General features: G+C 39.8%; 1 protein-coding gene across 5 annotated transcripts in view; it reads left to right on the top strand.

Annotated features, from left to right (window-relative positions):
- The window catches only part of LOC127660379 (bifunctional heparan sulfate N-deacetylase/N-sulfotransferase 2-like), a 180,831-nt gene that overhangs the window by 55,872 nt on the left and 104,113 nt on the right, over positions 1 to 20,846 (top strand). For 2 of the 5 annotated variants that reach the window (XM_052150527.1, XM_052150528.1), the window contains exon 3: positions 7,299 to 7,452. The exons of the other annotated variants lie outside the window; for them this stretch is intronic. The gene's annotated coding sequence lies outside the window, so the exon portion shown is untranslated. The remainder of the gene's footprint in view (positions 1 to 7,298; positions 7,453 to 20,846) is intronic. 5 annotated transcript variants of the gene reach the window in all.

Genomic DNA, 20,846 nt, shown 5'->3' with positions numbered 1-20,846 from the left:
GGACCGGAACATCTCCCAGTCCGCGTGATCAAAACAGTCTTGTAGCGCAGAGTCTGATTGGTCCGACCAGCACTGGATCGTTCTGAGGGTGGGTGCTTCCCGTGTCAGTTTCTGCCTGTAAGCGGGCAGAAGCAGAACGGAAGAGTGGTCTGATTTGCCAAATGGTTGGTGGGGAGGGATTTGTAGCCATCCCGGAAAGGAGAATAGCAATGGTCCAAAACCCGATCCCCCCGTGTGTTGAAGCTGATGTGTTGGTGGTATTTTGGTGCTATTGTTTTAAAATTGGCTTTGTTAAAGTCCCCGGTAACAATGAACGTGGCCTCAGGGTGCACGGTTTCCTGCTCACTTATACTCCCATACAGTTCTTTGAGTGCCCGGTCTGTGTCTGCTGTGGGGGGGGGGGGGTGTACACAGCTGTAATAATGACCGCTGTGAATTCCCTCGGTAGCCAGAAGGGTCGACACAGAAGCATGAGATATTCCAGATCGGGAGAGATGTAGACATACAGTACATATACAGTATATGTATATATCTACAGTATGTACTTATATGTCAGACAGACACTTTAACTGCAGCATTGCATCTTGTTGTTTTTCCAGTGTCTCGCATATTCATTATCAATGAAGGTATTTCGATGGCGTCACGACAAGGGCTGTCCCATATTGTCTTAAGACACAGATGAAAACAGTTTGTGCCCATCCCTAGTTGTGAACTACTTACTGATGTACTTGTGGTACTGCAATGCAGTTAACACATTGGTTGTTCAGATGACAATTTGGACTATGCTGATAATCTCAAATTGGCCAAATATCTGACGATTAATCTGCTTGGCCGATATATATTGGCCCATCACTAGTCTAAATACTATTGCACGACACCACATTGAAGGACTGTTTAAATGCCTATTTGTCATCCTTTGTGCAACCAAAAGGGTTATAAACCTATGCACAAGAATTCATGGTATATCTTCCAGGCTAGACATCAACATAGAGTGAAACATCATGTGCAGCACTTACGTTTCAAGTTAAGTTAAAACATCTGAACGACAAATATCAAAACATTATGCTTGTGGTTGGATTAACAATTGAAGTATATTTCGATGCAACAATGTGCTGCTTTTGTACTTTGCTTTATCAACATGTAACAAACAGTGATGGGCACGAGTACTCGAGTACTCTGGTACTCGGATGTGGCAGCAATGATCGATCATGGAAATGATGATCGATGGTGAACATGCATGATCTTTTGTCTTCATTCGAAATCCAGTGTCAACTACCTGACAAATAAACACAAACGAGTCAAAGAGGGAGCTTATATTTAATTTTGAGATTGATTACGTTGTGATTTTGAGGGGTACATTGATTGATTGTCAGAGTCTCGTAGCAACCAAACTTGATATATGACGCAGCAATGCTATCATTATAATCAAAAGAGAATGCAAAATGTTTGCTAAACACATTTTATTATCAAATAATGTAAGAACTTTGACTCGTTAATGGATATTATTTAATAAAAGTGAATGTTTGTCACTGACTTTAAACATCCCTGCCCTGCGTGATGTAACACACACCTGCATCTCAACGAAATAAATGAAGATTTCCGCACGAGATTCCAAGTTAGAAGTCTGACATAAAATGTAATTCCGTTGCACTTTCCCCAGTTGAAAGTTGGAAATTCAGACTTTCCAAGTTGAACGAAACACTTCATGAATCATTACAGCAACAACAATACGGAGCATCACAAATTAACCAACACACGCACACACAGACATGAACGCATGCGTGCGCGCACACACACACACACACACACACACACCTTATATATTGATTATGCAATCTTTTGCACATTTTGAAAAAGATTATTTTACAATAGCCTATAATAATGAATTGAGGATACACTGGAACAACAAGATACAATGCAGCAGCTAAATACATTTTTCAGACATGTTATTATATATGCAGTTATGTACATGTAGCCAAAGTTAAACATGTTAAACATGACAAAATGGCCAAAATTCCCATCCCTAATAACAAAGTGATGTAGTAAGTGATGTATGTAGTCACAAAATCAACAGGAAATCCTCCCTTGATAAAGTCTGATTACAAGTTTTTACAGGACACTCATTTGTAACTGTGAATACCAGGTGTGAACAATAATCTGTCTCAGCTGACCGCTTCAGTTTCATGTTATCCTCTGAGATGGATGTTAATGTAAGGTATAAACAGTGCCTGGGCCAGTCTCCAGCCTATGTGAATAAGCAACATGTCTGACTACATCTGTCGCCCTCTCTCCACCTGCCTGCATGTGGAAGCAAGTCTGGGCTACTCGTGCGTGGCCTGAAGGTGGAAGTGTAATTTCCTGTGGCAGACAGGCTGGGAACAATTGTTGGGGGGTAGATGAAGAGAAACAGGCTGTGAACACACTGCCCTACAATAACATAAAGAGGCAGGCTGCTACGTGGGTGCAGAGGCAAAATCAAAGGGGATAAAATGGATAAGCAAGCCTCCTCCCGCCCTTTCAGGAAGGTTTGTGTTCAGCCAGGCCTGAGAGTTGGGTTGTTTTTGTTTTCTCAGGCTGAGAGTGGGGAGCGCAAGCGAGGTACATTAGTGTCACCTCATTGCCATTTATTACGCTGCTCTGTTCTTCTGGAACGCCTTCATAATATGGAAATAATTGAGCTCTGATAGAGCAAATGCCAGGATATTTTGTGTTTTGTGTGTATGTATGAGAGATACAGTCTTGTGCATGCGAGCTTGTGAATGTCTCTTTGTCTTTTATTTCCATCAGACAGTCACAAAAGTATAGTGTGTGGTTGTGTTAAGGCTGGGTATACTTTAGTTTTTTCTACATTTCAGATTGGATTATGCCCAGTCAACTGTGTTGCCTTTCAAAATTGTAAGTTATGATTATTGTATTGTGACAACCGTAGTGTGTGTGTGTGTGTGTGTGTGTGTGTGTGTGTGTGTGTGTGTGTGTGTGTGTGTGTGTGTGTGTGTGTGGAGATTTGACAACTGTTTCTCAGAATGCGCAAGTCCCTTCCACCTTCAAATATCATTCATGCTTTTTAATGTGAGGCTGTCCCTTTCTGATTGGATTATAGGACATGATACAGCTAAGATGTACAACTAAGATACAGCAAATATTTATCGATCTACGATTATTGTGGACTTTAAATTCCAATCACTGTCCAAATAAGTTAATTTTAAGTGACTTTAGAAATGCTGCGTTTTGTGTCTCATTTTCCTGTGTTATTACATTAGGTAAGCACTCCGAATGAATTCCAACATTCTCACAGATCTACACCACTTAGCGCGTACAGATTAACAGGTTTGGTTCGATTCAAACGAACTCTGGTCTGATTGCTCTGTTAGTGCGGTTCATTTGAACAAGTGTGAACACTGTCACCCGAACCTTGGTGCTCACAAAACAAGCAGTGATTTTTTTCCTGATGCCCTTTGTTTTGTATCTTTAGGTTCAGTGTTAAAAATGCCAGTGTGAACGCTAAGTGAAATAGGACTAAATGTATCATTTTCTTTTTTGGTCCGGACCAAGAGAACCGAACTACAAGTGTGAGCACACTAGGGCTGCACAATTAATCGAAATAAAATCAAAACTGCGATATGACCTTGTGCGACTATTAAATTGCAAAGGGCTGCGATTTAATTAAATAAATAAATAGTCTGCTCCCTTCAAAGTTAATTTGCGCTGCTCTGTCCGGTCTATATTAAGTCAGTGAATTGTTGGTGTTTTCAGAGCAGTTCTGTGCTCGACAACTCATGCTTAGAGTAACAGAAGTGCTCTAAGTTCGGTTCCGTTTGCTTGCGTGCGCTAAACGCTTTATTTACACTAAACTGCGGCATCCTGCGTGAAGCTTTTTTTATTGTTATCTGCGGTAGCAGCATCTCAGTCTCCGGAAGGCACATGTATCATAATAATAACGAAGAATACAAGATGGGGTATAATTCAAACATCTTTATTAAATGATTGCTGAGCAAACAGCATTAACAGTAACACCTGTAGAGTCCAGAAACATGCGCTTTTAATTCTCCTGTCATTTTTTTACCTCATGAGGGAGCGTGTCGCCCTTATTACACTCCCCGCGGAAACAAGTGAAAGCGGAACTAATATTTCCAACATCCAACAAAAAAAAAGGAAGGAACATACATACAGGTGAAACTCGAAAAATTAGAATATCGTGCAAAAGTTCATTTAATTTCAGTAATTCAACTTAAAAGGTGAAACTAATATATTATATAGACTCATTACAAGCAAAGTAAGATATTTCAAGCCTTTATTTGATATAATTTTGATGATTATGGCTTACAGCTTATGAAAACCCCAAATTAAAATTAGAATATTGTGAAAAGGCTCAGTATTGTAGGCTCAAAGTGTCACACTCTAATCAGCTAAACACCTGCAAAGGGTTCCTGAGCCTTTAAATGGTCTCTCAGTCTGGTTCAGTTGAATTCACAATCATGGGGAAGACTGCTGACCTGACAGTTGTGCAGAAAACCATCATTGACACCCTCCACAAGGAGGGAAAGCCTCAAAAGGTAATTGCAAAAGAAGTTGGATGTTCTCAAAGTGCTGTATCAAAGCACATTAATAGAAAGTTAAGTGGAAGGGAAAAGTGTGGAAGAAAAAGGTGCACAAGCAGCAGGGATGACCGTAGCCTGGAGAGGATTGTCAGGAAAAGGCCATTCAAATGTGTGGGGGAGCTTCACAAGGAGTGGACTGAGGCTGGAGTTACTGCATCAAGAGCCACCACACACAGACGGGTCCTGGACATGGGCTTCAAATGTCAAACGTCTTACCTGGGCTAAAGAAAAAAAGAACTGGTCTGTTGCTCAGTGGTCCAAAGTCCTCTTTTCTGATGAGAGCAAATTTTACATCTCATTTGGAAACCAAGGTCCCAGAGTCTGGAGGAAGAATGGAGAGGCACACAATCCAAGATGCTTGAAGTCCAGTGTGAAGTTTCCACAGTCTGTGTTGGTTTGGGGAGCCATGTCATCGGCTGGTGTTGGTCCACTGTGCTTTATTAAGTCCAGAGTCAACGCAGCCGTCTACCGGGACATTTTAGAGCACTTCATGCTTCCTTCAGCAGACAAGCTTTATGGAGATGCTGACTTCATTTTCCAGCAGGACTTGGCACCTGCCCACACTGCCAAAAGTACCAAAACCTGGTTCAATGACCATGGTATTACTGTGCTTGATTGGCCAGCAAACTCGCCTGACCTGAACCCCTTAGAGAATCTATGGGGCATTGCCAAGAGAAAGATGAGAGACATGAGACCAAACAATGCAGAAGAGCTGAAGGCCGCTATTGAAGCATCTTGGTCTTCCATAACACCTCAGCAGTGCCACAGGCTGATAGCATCCATGCCACGCCGCATTGAGGCAGTAATTAATGCAAAAGGGGCCCAAACCAAGTACTGAGTACATATGCATGATTATACTTTTCAGAGGGCCGACATTTCTGTATTTAAAATCCTTTTTTTTTTTATTGATTTCATGTAATATTCTAATTTTCTGAGATTCTGAATTTGGGGTTTTCATAAGCTGTAAGCCATAATCATCAAAATTATATCAAATAAAGGCTTGAAATATCTTACTTTGCTTGTAATGAGTCTATATAATATATTAGTTTCACCTTTTAAGTTGAATTACTGAAATTAATGAACTTTTGCACGATATTCTAATTTTTCGAGTTTCACCTTTATAATAAATCTGTATCACATATTTAGTTACTGTAATATAACGCATTGCTAAATTAAATATAATAAAATAATGAATAAAAGTGAAATGGTGAAAAACTAACCAAAACACTTTGTTTAATTACACCAATAGGTTATCACTTCAACTTCAGTTTGACATTAAGCCTCCTTCTTTAGGACTATCTTATATACAGTAAAGAATAGTTTGTATAAGCCTACTAGTTTTTAAGGCCTAGAATAAAGAGTAACATTTATATTTTAAAATTATATTTTGTGTATACTGAATTTTTGACTGACAGCAAAAACTAGGCAACAACTATGGTTTACCAACTGTGAAATTTGGTTAACAGTGACATTGAGCAGAAAGCTTACATATAACCAGTTTTGACAGGGCTGATAATAAAAGTAAAATAATCAGCATTGATTGAGATGAAAAAAAAAATATACGGAATCAGATGTTAAAATCCTGATAGGAGCATCCCTAATATTCAAGTTGACTGTGTTTCAAAAAATAATGATGATGATTAGTGGGCTGAGATCCTGTCACAAAATGGACAAAAACAGGTACATGGTGGATGGTAACATTTGAAAATGAAGAAGACTGTTTCACTGTTTATATATTTATTTGTTTGTGGTTGAACTGAAAAAAGGTCTCAGTTTGGTCTTTATAAGAGGGCTCAAGTGTGAAAACCCCAGAAGCCTTTTTGCAGTTGAACATGTGCATTACCATCATCATTGCAATCACAATATTTTTCAAAATAATCACAATATGACTTTTTGTCCAAATCGTGCAGCCCTAGAGCACACCCTAGTTTAACATTTGTGTAGTGGCAAATGTTGCAAGTTCACACATGCATTGTTTTGTAAAACGCAGTGACACAGCATATACCTTAAGTCATTAACATTTTGTATGACAGTTAATCGTCATAATTGTGAAAAGCCAAATTATTACTCGCAATTATTTGTATTATAATTAAGCATTAGCTGAATAGAATTATCGTGACAGCCCTAGTAGTACTGACATTTTAATTGATGGTATGTAGTCATGAATTCAGAGGTCCTTCCTTCGATTAAATCTTATTGGAAGTGTGCACAGGAGGTGCATGCAAATACCAGGTGTAAACGATTATGCGTCTTGGCTAACAACATGTTATTGGATCTCCAGAGACGGATGTTAATACTGGGTGTAAACAGGGCCTAAGTGTCTGCCAAAATGGGAGAGCAGAGAACAAATCTGCTCTTTGATGGTGACATCTGTATTTTAAAGCATTGCTTTTTTTCTGTTATATATTTGTTTGTAACCTTGAGTTTGAAATACAAATTTAAGCTCAAATTTTCACTGGGTCTCAGTGCAGATTTAGAGAATGTATTCTATTGTTGTAGCCCTCCTACTTTGTCCTTATTTATTATTCAATGTTAAATGTTTATCTTTGCTGTTTTTATCTTATGGTCTCCCTCCGAGTTCTAGTTTGATGTAGGCTGTTAGAGATTGGAGTTGTAGTTTTGTCAGCTTGCCGCCTCTCCTCTGTCGATCTATTGGGGAGAACTAACAGTTTTACTCTTGTTTTTTTTTTTAACCCATAGGGCCTAGGGAGGATGTGTATTAATCCTTGGTGCTACCTCTAATAGAATGATCAACTCCTGATGCTGTGCACGCCATAAATCTTCACCCTGCTCGCTTTCTTCCTCTTGTCAGAAAGTGCAAGAGTTTGCACTTCTCCTGCCGTGCACTTTCCAAGTAATGTTTTTTTTATTTATTTTTGTATTTCCTCTTCCCTATTCTGTGGAGGGAGGGATGGTGATTTCTCTAATATGTACACATAGCAAACCATGCTTAAAACAGCTAGCCTGCCTATGTTTGCATTCATTGCTATTAAATGTTATTTTATAGCAATTAATTATAAATTAAAACCAATGCTTGTTTAAATGGTGTACTTGGAAAAATCTGCTCAATAATAGACCTGCTGTTTGGGATTCACACAACTCCTTGTCTATTAAAAAGACAAAGCACTTAAGTGAATGTCTTTGACACATTGGTGGCGGTGGAACTCACTAGATTTTTCCTGCTGTATTCCTAATGCAGATATGCTAAAGCCTGGTGTGCTGTATCAAAGCCACTTTTCCCACATTTGTCTTTTAATTTACATTGGATCTGCGTAGAGCATTTGCGCAGTCCTGATACAATTCTGTGAATCGTCCAAATGTATTTCATACGCAGGTAATTTTACTCATCTACCCACAACAGGCGGGTGACCTGTAAGACGTCTCGGAGTGATGCATGACTAGAAACGCTGTTAGTCACGAAGACATGCGTTTGAAGAAACACACGCTATTATATTTTTATGAACAGACAAAAGAAAAGAAGTCATTGCTCGTGTTTGATTCACTGTTTGTTCAGAGGCGTTCAGCACGAGCTTGTCCTATGGAACAAGCGCACGTAAAGATTTCTTTTCTCTCTGTTTCATTTGTCTAAAAACTGTTTACAAGAATAATGTCATCTATGAGAATGCTGCAAATGATCACTGATCATCTCAAGAGGGTTCTGTGAGTTTAGTTAGCTTTATTTCCGTGCGCTTCGCATACATTGTGAACGCAACTCTGCAGGTTCTGTAATGTGTGTATATATATTTGTTTTAAAGAAACAAAAATGAGGGGTCTGGGTAGCTCAGAATTAAAGACACTGACTACCACACCTGGAGTCGCAAGTTCGAATCCAGGGCATGTTGAGTGACTCCAGTCAGGCATCCTAAGCAACCAATTGTCCCGGCGGGTAGAGTCATGTTGGGCTAACCTCCTCGTGGTCGCTATAATGTGGTTCTCTCGCTCGGTGTGGCGTGTGGTGAGTTGTGCGTGGATGCTGCGGAGAATAGCGTGAGCCTCCACATGCGCCAAGTCTCCACGGTGATGCACTCAACAAGCCACGTGATAAGATGTGTGGATTGACAGTCTCAGACACTGAAGCAACTGAGATTCATCCTCCGCCATCTGGATTGAGGCGAGTCACTACGCCACCATGAGGACTTTGGGAATTGGGCATGCGAAATTGTGGAGAAAAGGGGAGAAAATAATAAAAAAAAGAATCAAAGACGAAAGTAATAAAATCATAAAATACAAGACACGCTCATCTTGAACCTAAAATTTAGTTCTATTTTGTTTTCTTTAGGCAGCATTAACTGTTTTACTAAAACACAATGCAAACACAAATTCAATAAGAATTTGGCAGCAATATTTTGGGAACACAAGGGAATTTATTAGGCTGATTTATTATGATTATTTTTGTCTTTACATTTATGATTGTCTTTAGTTCTTAATAAGTAGGCTGTTAGTAATTTTCCACCTGTTGTTTTTGACTGATACATGCATGATGGCAAATGGGGTCGTTGAGACGGTAAATTTTTGTATTTGGGGAGGTGGTTAAATAAGATTTTTTATCACTTCGTTATTTTATTGCTTTTTTCCATTTATTTTAAAGTGCTATTTGAATTTAGAAATGTCTTTTAATGTTTTTTGTGTTTCAATAAATGATGAACATTTTTAAAGCAAAAAAGTTCACAGACTCTCTGCAGGGGGGTTGACGATATAATCGTATATCATGATATTTTTTAAGACTGTTATCGATAAAATAATTTTTGCAAATCGCCCAGCCCTAGACTGCAAAGACTTTAGTCTCTTATCTGATGTACAGGCTTGAAATCAATTGTTTGCACAAATATGCCTATTCATTAAGCAGCACAATCGGATACTTCATTTGTGAAAATGAAAACACACAGAGGCTTATTGCAGGAAAGATATCCTGTTTTTTAAATGTAAGTTATTTATTTATTAGACATGTATAAACATGCAGATTTATTTCAGTAGCTTTTTAAATGAATGTTTCTTGTTTTCATCTTTCTTAATCAGTAGCATGACACATAGACAATATTTTTCAGGCACAAAGCTCCACAGAAGAGTGCAAGTGGAGGAATCTCATATTTAATGTATGCGCACATTCTCATACATAAAAAGCAATAGGCCCTGCTCGCACTAACCACATGCACACAGTAGTCTTCATGGAAAGATCTCAGTTGGCACACTAATTGTAAGTAAAAGGGTCCATCTCATTAGCTGACTCCTCATGCTGGGACTGTGGCAGCGGTACTGTTTGTACATAGGACATCAGGAACACATAAATGCAGGAGGTTGGCATGCAGAAAGACCTGTAGGTGCATTAGACCTGGCTTGCATCAGAGGAAAGGTCTTCCGTGTCTCCAATGGCAGATTCTTGTGTTTCTTAACAAAGCTCGTCATGCACTTAAACAGAAATGGTTCTGAGGAAAGGTTTAGATGAGATCAGGGCCTGACATTTGGCGTGGGATTTCTGGTATTGCTTACAATTTTAACCATTTCTATATGTTCCATATTCATAATGCAGGGAATTTGATTTACTTTAACATGTAGCTGAGAATTGGTAAACCAATATTTTCAGATGAACAAATCAAATCAATAATCTTGTTTTTGCATCAAACTGTAATTCCAAAATCTGCTCAAATAAATCAGATCTTCTGCTTCCCCCTCTAACCCCCACATCTCTCCCTTTCTCTTGTGCAGCTTTTGGCAGCTCATTGAACGCTTGTTTAGTTTAGTGTGAGGGCATGCAGTGAGGAAGTGCATATTTGCTGAATTTAAGATGTTACAGATCTATAAACCTGTTAATTCGACACGAGAATGGCTTCTCTGTAAGCGTGCGATTTAAAACTATCGCTCCTGTTTCTAATCAACAATGCTGTCAATGTTGCAAGCGAGACTTTGGAGCAATCAAGTTTTGCCGCCTTTCATGTCATGGCGCTCCCTCATAATGGGTGACCAGAAATGCTTAAACACCTGTTACATCTCTCATTTCCATTTCTCTAGAGCTCGATTTGACCTATACAGGTATTTACCCTGCCATGTGAATTAGACCATTTGATTTGTCAATTTTTATATTATACATAAAAAATTATATAGTTATATAAATACTATAATATTAATAATATACAAAATAAGACAATATATTATCAATCTTTAATATTCATATTATATTAGTAATATATATATTAGCTTAATTCCCCCAGGAATTAATCTGTGAACATTTTCAGTGCATTTTGTCAACATTAAACAGAATTGTTTTTTAATGTAACTGGTGAGAATTGACTTGTACTCTTAAAGAGATCACTCAAAAATGAAAATTCTGTCATTACCTGTATGACTTTCTTCTGTGGAACACAAAAGGAGATGTTGGGGAGAATGTTAGTTTCAGTCACCATGCACTTTCAAAAAGAAGATGCAGTGAAAGTGAAAGATGACTGAGACTAACATTCTGCACAACTAACATAAACATCTTTTCCGTGGAGTTCCATGGATTAAAATAAGTCAGAGGCTTGTACATTGTATATGAGCCATGTACAGTTGAAGTCAGAAGTTTACATACACTTAGGTTGAAGTTATTAAAAAAATGTTTTAACCCCTCCACAGATTTTATATTAACTAACTATAGTTTTGGCAAGTTTTTTTAGGACATCTACTTTGTGCATGACATGAGTAGTTTTACAACAATTGTTTACTGACAGATTGTTTCACTTTTAATTGACTATTTCACAATTCCATTGGGCCAGAAGTTTACATACACTAAGTTAACTGTGCCTTTAAGCATCTCGGACATAAAATGATGTCAAGCCTTTAGGCAATTAGACATTTTAGCTTTTGACAGGCTAATTGGATTCAATTGGATGTGTACCTGTGGATGTATTTTAAGGCCTACCTTTCAACTCAGTGCCTCTTTTCTTGACATAATGGTAAAATCAAAAGAAATCAGCCAAGACCTTAACATTTTTTTTAAACCTCCACAATTCTGGTTCATCCTTGGAAGCAATTCCCAAATGCCTGAAGGTACCACATTGTATCTGAAGGAATGGGCCAAAATTCCAGCAACTTATTGCAAGAAGCTTGTGGAAGGCCACCCAAAAAGTTTGACCCAAGTTAAACAATTTTAAGGCAATGCTACCAAACACTAACAAATTGTATGTAAACTTCTGACCCAATGGGAATGTGATGAAAGCAATAAAAGCTGAAATAAATAATTATCTCTACTATTATTCTGACATTTCACATTCTTAAAATAAAGTAGCGATCATAACTGACCTAGGACAGGGAATGTTTTCTACGATTAAATATCAGGAATTGTGAAAAACTGAGATTAAATATATTTGGCTAATGTGTATATAAACTTCTAAATTCAACTTTAAGGGGGGAATTCCCTCCCATTTTCAGAAATTAATTTCAGGCCCTATTAGATGCGCACCATCACACATTCTGCTCGTATGAGCTTTATATGCAGTGAAGGATAAGTGAATTGCTGGTCTTTGCTGCTTGTATAGATCCCACAGCAGAGAGTAATATTAGTCTTGGCTGCAGATTGTTGCTGTGCATTTGGGGATGTGTATGTGTGGGTGTTTGTGTGTGAGAGATGCAAAGAGTGAGTGTGTGAGTGACCTTTAGTGGTTTGGCTTCCATTGGGGGCAGATTAATTACACTCTAGCATTAGTTTGAAGGGCCCTGCCTGTCAGTATGCAAATGTCACCTCGTGAACTTCAGCCGCTCTGATTAGGAGTGAATGTACTTGGCCAATAAAAAATTCCCGTTTTTTAATTGACAAATATGTTTTTCCTTTCTTAGCCTCAGTTTACTTCCCTCCTCAGCACATTTGAATGGTTCATCCTACTTTAAATCTGAGCTGTATAGGGGATTGAAGGTTACTGAGTTGCATTGTATGCATATCAAAACCCCTAAGGCCCTTAATATACTCTACTATAGTGACCCAGTTTCTAGGGAAGGTAAAGTCACATGCGGTAACTTCCTCGTGGTCGCAGTTAGTGTTTCTCGCTCTCAATGGGGCACATGGTAAATTGTGCGTGGATCGCGGAGAGTAGCATGAGCCTCAACCTGCTGGGAAGTTTCCATGGTCACAGCGAGCCACATGATTCGATTCACGGATTGACTGTCTCAGAAGCGGAGGCAACTGAGACATGTCCTCCGCCACCCAGATTGAGGTGAGGCAAGGTGCCACCACGAGGACAAACAAAGTAGTGGCAATTGGGCATTTCAAATTGGGGAGAAAAGGAGTAAAAAATATATAAATAAAAATACATATGTACTATATATTTTAAGGAGGTCGAAATTAGTGGTCTACCAATATGGGGTTTTTTAATGCCCGATGCCGATGGACCGATACAATGCCGATATATCACACAATTTAATATAGTATACAATAAACAAAATATATATGAACCCTTATTTAGCACTATATTTGCTCAATCTCACACAAAACTAAAATAAAATATTATAATTTAAATGGTTGATAGCAGTTTCTTCAGATTTTGGTTTAAGTCATGAATAAATAGTTAATAGGAACAAGGAAATAACAGTTCACACAGTCCTCCAGCAAACATGGATGGCATGTCCACTTTAGCAATTGCATTTACTCAAAAAATACACAATCAAACCAATTGTACATACAGTGCATTGTGAGTAAGACATTTACTTAAAGCACAGGTGAAGCGCTTTTACCTTGGGCTGCATCCGAATGCGTAGGCAGCTGACTTATTACCTTGCTGCCTATTCAGTTAATGGCTTAACTGACAGCTGTTTTTAATGAATGGAACTCTTAAGGAAACTGGTCTCAGAGCAGTTTGAAAAGCACCTTATGCCTCCGGAGGCAGCATTTTCCAGGTTTTGGACGCAGCCTCGAAGTTGCACTCACACACTCATGCGTGTCCAGCATGAGCTTAAATCTCCTGACAGTTTATATGGCCTGGATTGCCTGCTTGGATTGTTATGGAGTGCCCATCATGATTTGTGAATCAGAGGAACTTTTGATCCTGAAGTTTTAGATTCTGTCTGATGGAATACGTGCTTGAGAGGAACATATTAGATGAGCACTCAACGGGAAGAAAATTATGGATTTTCATGAGGTTCGTGAATTACATCCATTTAAATGAGAGATCTACATATTTGCAAAAAGATGGTGTACAATAGAAGTTTAATTGATTTTTGCCCTTTATAATTAGAAAAAGTTAAGTCACATGGAAGAGAGAATATAAGAATATGTGCTTCAGAAGAAGATTCATGAGCACTTCACAGGATGCTGGATCTGCTGAAGTTTTGAGGTTGAGTTATTTACATCTGTTTAAATGAGATATGTGCATATTTGCAGATGGTATATTATATTAGTTTTATTAATATTTGCCTTTTCGTTATTAGAGACAGTTAAAAATTACAGGGAACTGTTGAGGAGAGAGAGGGAGAATGAAACAGGCGAACACTTTAACATTATGAGCTCAAACGCATCTGTTGCGGCTCTGATATGCAAACAGTTTAAATTGGAAAGTTGCCCCCCATCTATTAGTGTAATAACAATATGGCATGTAACAATAAAACTAACCGTTACTGGTCATTTACATGTCTCAGTTGCTTCAAGCAGGCGATTCTTGGTGCCCTCAAGAAACAAATCGGCCAAATGGGAAAATGTATTGGCCAATGTCGATAATTAAAGTCAGAATATCTGCCAGTTTATCGGCCTCGCCGATACCGTTGATGATAAATTGGCAGATATTCTGACTTTTTTAATTATCGGCATTGCCCGATAAATTTTTACCGATGACCACTAGTCGCAATGCATGTGATCACATTGGACGCATAGTGTAAATGGTCATCCTTTTAATGCATTGAACAGCAGTGAAGCACTACCTACTCACCTGTCAATCATTCACTGCGCTAAAATAAGATTTTAAAACTGTGCCGGTTAAATACAATTTTAAAAGTAAAATTACCTAATATGAAAAAAAAAAAGTTCATAAACGTGTACAAGATATCAACATACGGGGACACCGATGTGAGGCACATATACCCGCAATTCAGTTTGTACAAGCACTCCAGTAATCAATCTCTCTCTCTCTCTCTCTCTCTCTCTCTCTCTCTCTCTCTCTCTCTCTCTCTCTCTCTCTCTCATATATATATATATATATATATATATATATATATATATATATATATATATATATATATATATATACACACTCACCTAAAGGATTATTAGGAACACCTTACAAATACTGTGTTTGACCCCCTTTCGCCTTCAGAACTGCCTTAATTCTACGTGGCATTGTTTCAACATGGTGCTGAAAGCATTCTTTAGAAATGTTGGCCCATATTGATAGGATAGCATCTTGCAGTTGATGGAGATTTGTGGGATGCACATCCAGGGCACGAAGCTCCCGTTCCACCACATCCCAAATATGCTCTATTGGGTTGAGATCTGGTGACTGTGGGGGCCATTTTAGTACAGTGAACTCATTGTCATGTTCAAGAAACCAATTTGAAATGATTCAAGCTTTGTGACATGGTGCATTATCCTGCTGGAAGTAGCCATGAGAGGATGGGTACATGGTGGCCATAAAGGGATGGACATGGTCAGAAACAATGCCCAATTGGCACTAAGGGGCCTAAAGTGTGCCAAGAAAACATCCCCCACACAATTACACCACCACCACCAGCCTGCACAGTGGTAACAAGGCATGATGGATCCATGTTCTCATTCTGTTTACGCCAAATTCTGAATCTACAATCGCTCCAAAATACCACCAACACATAAAGTTCAACACACGAGGGGACCAGGTTTTAGATAATTGTTACTCTCCTTTCCGGGAAGGCTACAAATCCCTCCCCTGCCCCCCATTTGGCAAATCGGACCATTCTTCCGTTCTACTTCTACCTGCTTACAGGCAGAAACTAAAACGGGAAGCACCCACCCTCAGAACGATCCAGTGCTGGTCGGACCAATCAGACTCTGCGCTACAAGACTGTTTTGATCACGCGGACTGGGAGATGTTCCGGTCCGCCTCTGATGACGACATCGAGGTTTACGCTGACAGCGTAACGTGTTTCATCAGGAAGTGCGTAGAGGACGTTGTTCCGACCAAAAGTATACGGATATACCCCAACCAGAAACCATGGGTTAACGGCGATGTTCGCGCGGCACTCACTGCGCGGACCTCCGCTTTTAATTCTTCTAACACGGAGGAGCGTAAACAAGCCAGTTATGCCATCAGTACAGCCAAACGCCAGTACAGGCACAAACCTGAAGGTCAGTTCAACACCACTGACTCCGGAAGTATGTGGCAGGGAATTAACACAATCACGGACTACAAACGGAATAAAGTCTCCGCCATGAACACCGCTGCATCTCTCCCGGACGAACTTAATACATTTTATGCTCGTTTCAAGGACAACACCACCGCCCTCGCGGAGAGAGTATTTGCGGCTGACGCTACAGAGGTTGATTCACTCTCCGTCTCTGTTGTGGATGTAACCCGATCATTCCGACGGGTGAACATCCGTAAAGCCGCGGGTCCAGACGGCATTCCGGGCCGCGTCATCAGAGCGTGCGCGAATCAACTGGCTGGTGTTTTTACGGACATTTTCAATCTGTCCCTCTCCCTGTCTGCAGTCCCCACATGCTTCAAAACATCAACCATTGTGCCTGTTCCGAAGCAAGCTATAATCACTTGCTTAAATGACTGGTGTCCTGTTGCTCTGACCCCCATCATCAGCAAATGCTTCGAGAGGTTAATCAGAGATCACATCTGCTCTGTTCTGCCCCCCTCTTTGGACCCATTGCAGTTTGCCTACCGGAACAACCGCTCCACCGATGATGCCATTGCATCTACAATACACACTGCTCTCTCCCATCTGGAAAAAAGGAACACATATGTGAGAATGCTCTTTGTAGACTACAGCTCAGCATTTAACACCATAGTGCCCTCCAAGCTTGATGAGAAACTCCGGGCTCTGGGCTTAAACAGCTCGCTGTGCAGCTGGATCCTGGATTTCCTGTCAGGCAGATGTCAGGTGGTTAGAATGGGCAGCAACACCTCCTCATCACTGACCCTCAACACTGGAGCCCCGCAGGGCTGTGTTCTCAGCCCACTCCTGTATTCACTATACACACATGACTGTGTGGCAACACATAGCTCCAATGCCATCATTAAGTTTGCTGACGATACGACGGTGGTAGGTCTGATCACTGACAATGATGAAAGAGCCTACAGAGAGGAGGTGCACACTCTGACGCGCTGGTGTCAAGAGCACAACCTCTCCCTCAACGTCAGTAAAACCAAGGAGCTTGTAGTGGACTTCAGGAAGAAAGACGGAGAACACAGCCCCATCACCATCAATGGAGCACCGGTGGAGAGAGTCAGCAGCTTCAAGTTCCTCGGTGTCCACATCACTGAGGAACTCACATGGTCCGTCCACACTGAGGCCGTTGTGAAGAAGGCTCACCAGCGCCTCTTCTTCCTGAGATGGCTGAGGAATTTTGGAATGAACCACCACATCCTCACACGGTTCTACACCAGCACTGTAGAGAGCATCCTGACTGGCTGCATCACCGCCTGGTACGGCAATTTGATTTGATTTGATTTGATTGAATGTCTCAACAGAAATCGAAACTCATCAGACCAGGCAACATTTTTCCAGTCTTCAACTGTCCAATTTTGGTGAGCTCTTGCAAATTGTAGCCTCTTTTTCCTATTTGTAGTGGAGATGATTGGTACCCGGTGGGGTCTTCTGCTGTTGTAGCCCATCCGCCTCAAGGTTGTGCGTGTTGTGGCTTCACAAATGCTTTGCTGCATACCTCGGTTGTAACGAGTGGTTATTTCAGGCAAAGTTGCTCTTCTATCAGCTTGAATCAGTCGGCCCATTCTCCTCTGACCTCTAGCATCAACAAGGCATTTTCGCCCACAGGACTGCCGCATACTGGATGTTTTTCCCTTTTCACACCATTCTTTGTAAACCCTAGAAATGGTTGTGCGTGAAAATCCCAGTAACTGAGCAGATTGTGAAATACTCAGACCGGCCCGTCTGGCACCAACAACCATGCCACCACGCTCAAAATTGCTTAAATCACCTTTCTTTCCCATTCTGACATTCAGTTTGGAGTTCAGGAGATTGTCTTGACCAGGACCACACCCCTAAATGCATTGAAGCAACTGCCATGTGATTGGTTGATTAGATAATTGCATTAATGAGAAATTGAACAGGTGTTCCTAATAATCCTTTAGGTGAGTGTACATACATGCATGCATGCATACATGCATGCATACATACATATGTGTATGTATGTTTGTTTTAAAAAAAATAAAATAAATGATAACTTAAATTGACACCTTTATTTTGTCTTTACATTTTTTTATGTGGATAATGGCAAGGATTGATATCGTCATGAAATCAGACACGCTCCCCTCGAAACCCGAACCCAAGTGGTTATAACAGACACATACTACAACCAGGGGTAAACAGTAATATGTCTTCCCTTTCCTACTCTCAGATCGAACAACACGCATCTTAATTCCAGCAGTATACAGGGTCTATGTCTCCTGAACATGATCAGATGAAGGGAGCTTTCAAAGCTCTATGTGTGTATGAGAGAGAGAGAGAGAGAGAGAGAGAGAGAGAGAGAGAGAGAGAGAGAGAGGCAAAGCAGAAAGTAAGTCCATGTAGAAATGCTGGATTCAGTCTTTAGTCTTGTGGAACTCGGCTGTGCTGTGCTGATTTGCTACATACCGCATAGGTAAAATCCCATTATTATAGACTACTAATCCGCACCTGCTGGCAGGCTGCTTACCATCACTTGCACTTTTTCTCTCACACTATCTTTTTCATTCTCTGTTCCATTCTTGCTTTATCCCCAATTGAGAGACTCTGGCAACTGCATCCGCAGTCAGGCGCAGTTGTTAGTGTTCCTGCTGGTTTGTTAATTGGCATATATATCACATGGGCAGGGTGTGATAAACAAGATTGACAGTGTCTTTAATCTGTAAAAGCAATCACATATTTTGAGTCTGACCAGAGAGACATAATTCCTCATCGACAACATAAAGGTCTCTAAATGTGACCATGAACTCTTCATATTATGATAGGGAGTTGAATGATTTAGTATGTTTCTTTTTACCCTTCAGAATGCCGGCAATATATTTAAACCCTCATTATATTTTTAACATGATTGCAAGAATGAGGGTGCATAGTAAAAAGATCTGCAACACTGTGTGCATACATAAATATGTGTATAGCATGTATGAATGATTCATAGCTTAAAGCCAATATCTTTGCATTATTTATGTACAGTGTTTGCTGGCTGGTTGGTTGATCTAAGATGATTGGCGTTTGACATGCAGGGGTGTGATGCAGTGGACCAAAGCACTGGAGCACATGGGGCTAAGTGCCAAGGATCAGTGGCCCCCTGATCCTCGAATTCTTGTCCCACGATTCCCTCAGTATTCCTCCACTAGTCCACTACGACTTCTCTGATGCTGTTTGGGCCCAGACAATAGAGCTTTACTCCTTTCCTGAAAATAACACTACATGTGTAGGGATCAAAATTAGGAATGCACCAATACCACTTTTTCTCTTCCGATATCAGAAATCTCAGTATCAGCCGATACGATCCCGATCCGATACAAGTGTTGTTTTATTGCATAATCAGTTTAGAATATCTTTACATTATTCTGTGGAAATAATTGGGAGTACTCTTTAATATGTAAAGAAATACAAACCTCCAACTATACATTATTTCAATATAAATGTTTATCTTATAAAGAAACACTTTATTATTAACTAGTATACTGGATAATGTAGCAGCAAAATTAACAGTAATTCCAGTATAAGTCATCAGTAGAAAATAAGCATTTTCTTTTTTCTTTTTTTTTTTTCAAATTGTTTTCATCTTGTATCTGGAATTCAGATCTCTTTTTTGTTCAATTTAGCTCACTTTTCATTCACAGTTATTTTTTGGAACCCATTCAACTTAAATATTATTATAATTTGTAAACAAATAATAATAATATATTATAATAGTAATATATCTCAGTCGTACAACTTTATGTTTGAAACCCTCATGCTTTTATTTTGACATTCTAATCTCCCCTGTAAGTGTGTCTGTTTGTAGGCAAGTTCACAGTTGTTTAATTAGCTTCTTATTCCAATTATGGTAAAAAAATAAAATAAAAAAAGCCCCTCCAGTGCCATTCTAAATGCATATTATAAGTGTACCGAACTTTTGAGCTTCTACATCTGAGTTCGTGAGTAGCGCTCAAATATTGCACACCGCGTGAAGGCTAAAAATAGCTGCGAGTTTGTGTATGTAAACAGAGCAGTACCATTCAATAATGCGCTGAAGCTGCGTGTGCATTTTATATACCGTAATTTCCGGACTATTGAGCGCACCTGAATATAAGCCGCACCCACTGATTTTTAAATAAAATATTATTTTGAACATAAATAAGCCGCACCTGTCTATAAGCCGCAGGTGCCTACCGGTACATTGAAACAAATGAACTTTACTCAGGCTTTAACGAAACACGGCTTGTAACAAAAATAAATAGGCTTTAACGAAACACGGTGTGGCAGCGGGGGCGTGGTCAAGTGCCCGTCCGGGAGAGAAAAGCGGTAAGGGCGCTTACACCTTAGCTAAATTATGTCTAACACCGGTGTCTAATTTCAGTAAGCATGAGGAGAGCGGCATAAAAAGGCAGCAGCCACAGAGCTGAGAGAGTGACACACGTCAATCTAGTGTTGGCGCATAGAAGAATTGAGAAACTTTATAAAATTGATTGTAAACATTGCTGTGGCCATTAAAAGCCTTACCTGGAACGTCAAGTGCCCTGCTGAAAACTGTCACACTGGTGCCCGTGTGACAGTTTTCCCAAGAAGGACACGTGAAGCAGGGCACTTGAAATTAGACACCGGTGTTAGACATAATCAGCAGTTACAGAAATACTCAAACCAGCCTGTCTGGCACCAACAATTTTTTCAATAAATGTTTTCATTAACTGAAGCTCCTGACCTGTATTTGTATGATTTTATGCATTGCACTGCTGCCACATGATTGTCTGATTAGATAGTCGCATGAATATGTAGGTGTACAGGTATTCCAAATAAAGTGCTCAGCGAGTGTGCATGTATGTATTGATAATGTTAGGGTTTATTTGCTATATTAAAAGACTCACTGTACATTATCCGACTTAGTAAATGGATACTTACCTAATAAATGGCCATTTAAATATT

Source organism: Xyrauchen texanus, chromosome 20 (assembly GCF_025860055.1).
Source record: "Xyrauchen texanus isolate HMW12.3.18 chromosome 20, RBS_HiC_50CHRs, whole genome shotgun sequence".
Taxonomy (NCBI): Eukaryota; Metazoa; Chordata; class Actinopteri; order Cypriniformes; family Catostomidae; genus Xyrauchen; species Xyrauchen texanus.
The sequence above is the reverse complement of the archived record's forward strand: the minus strand, read 5'-3'. Positions and strand labels throughout refer to the sequence as shown.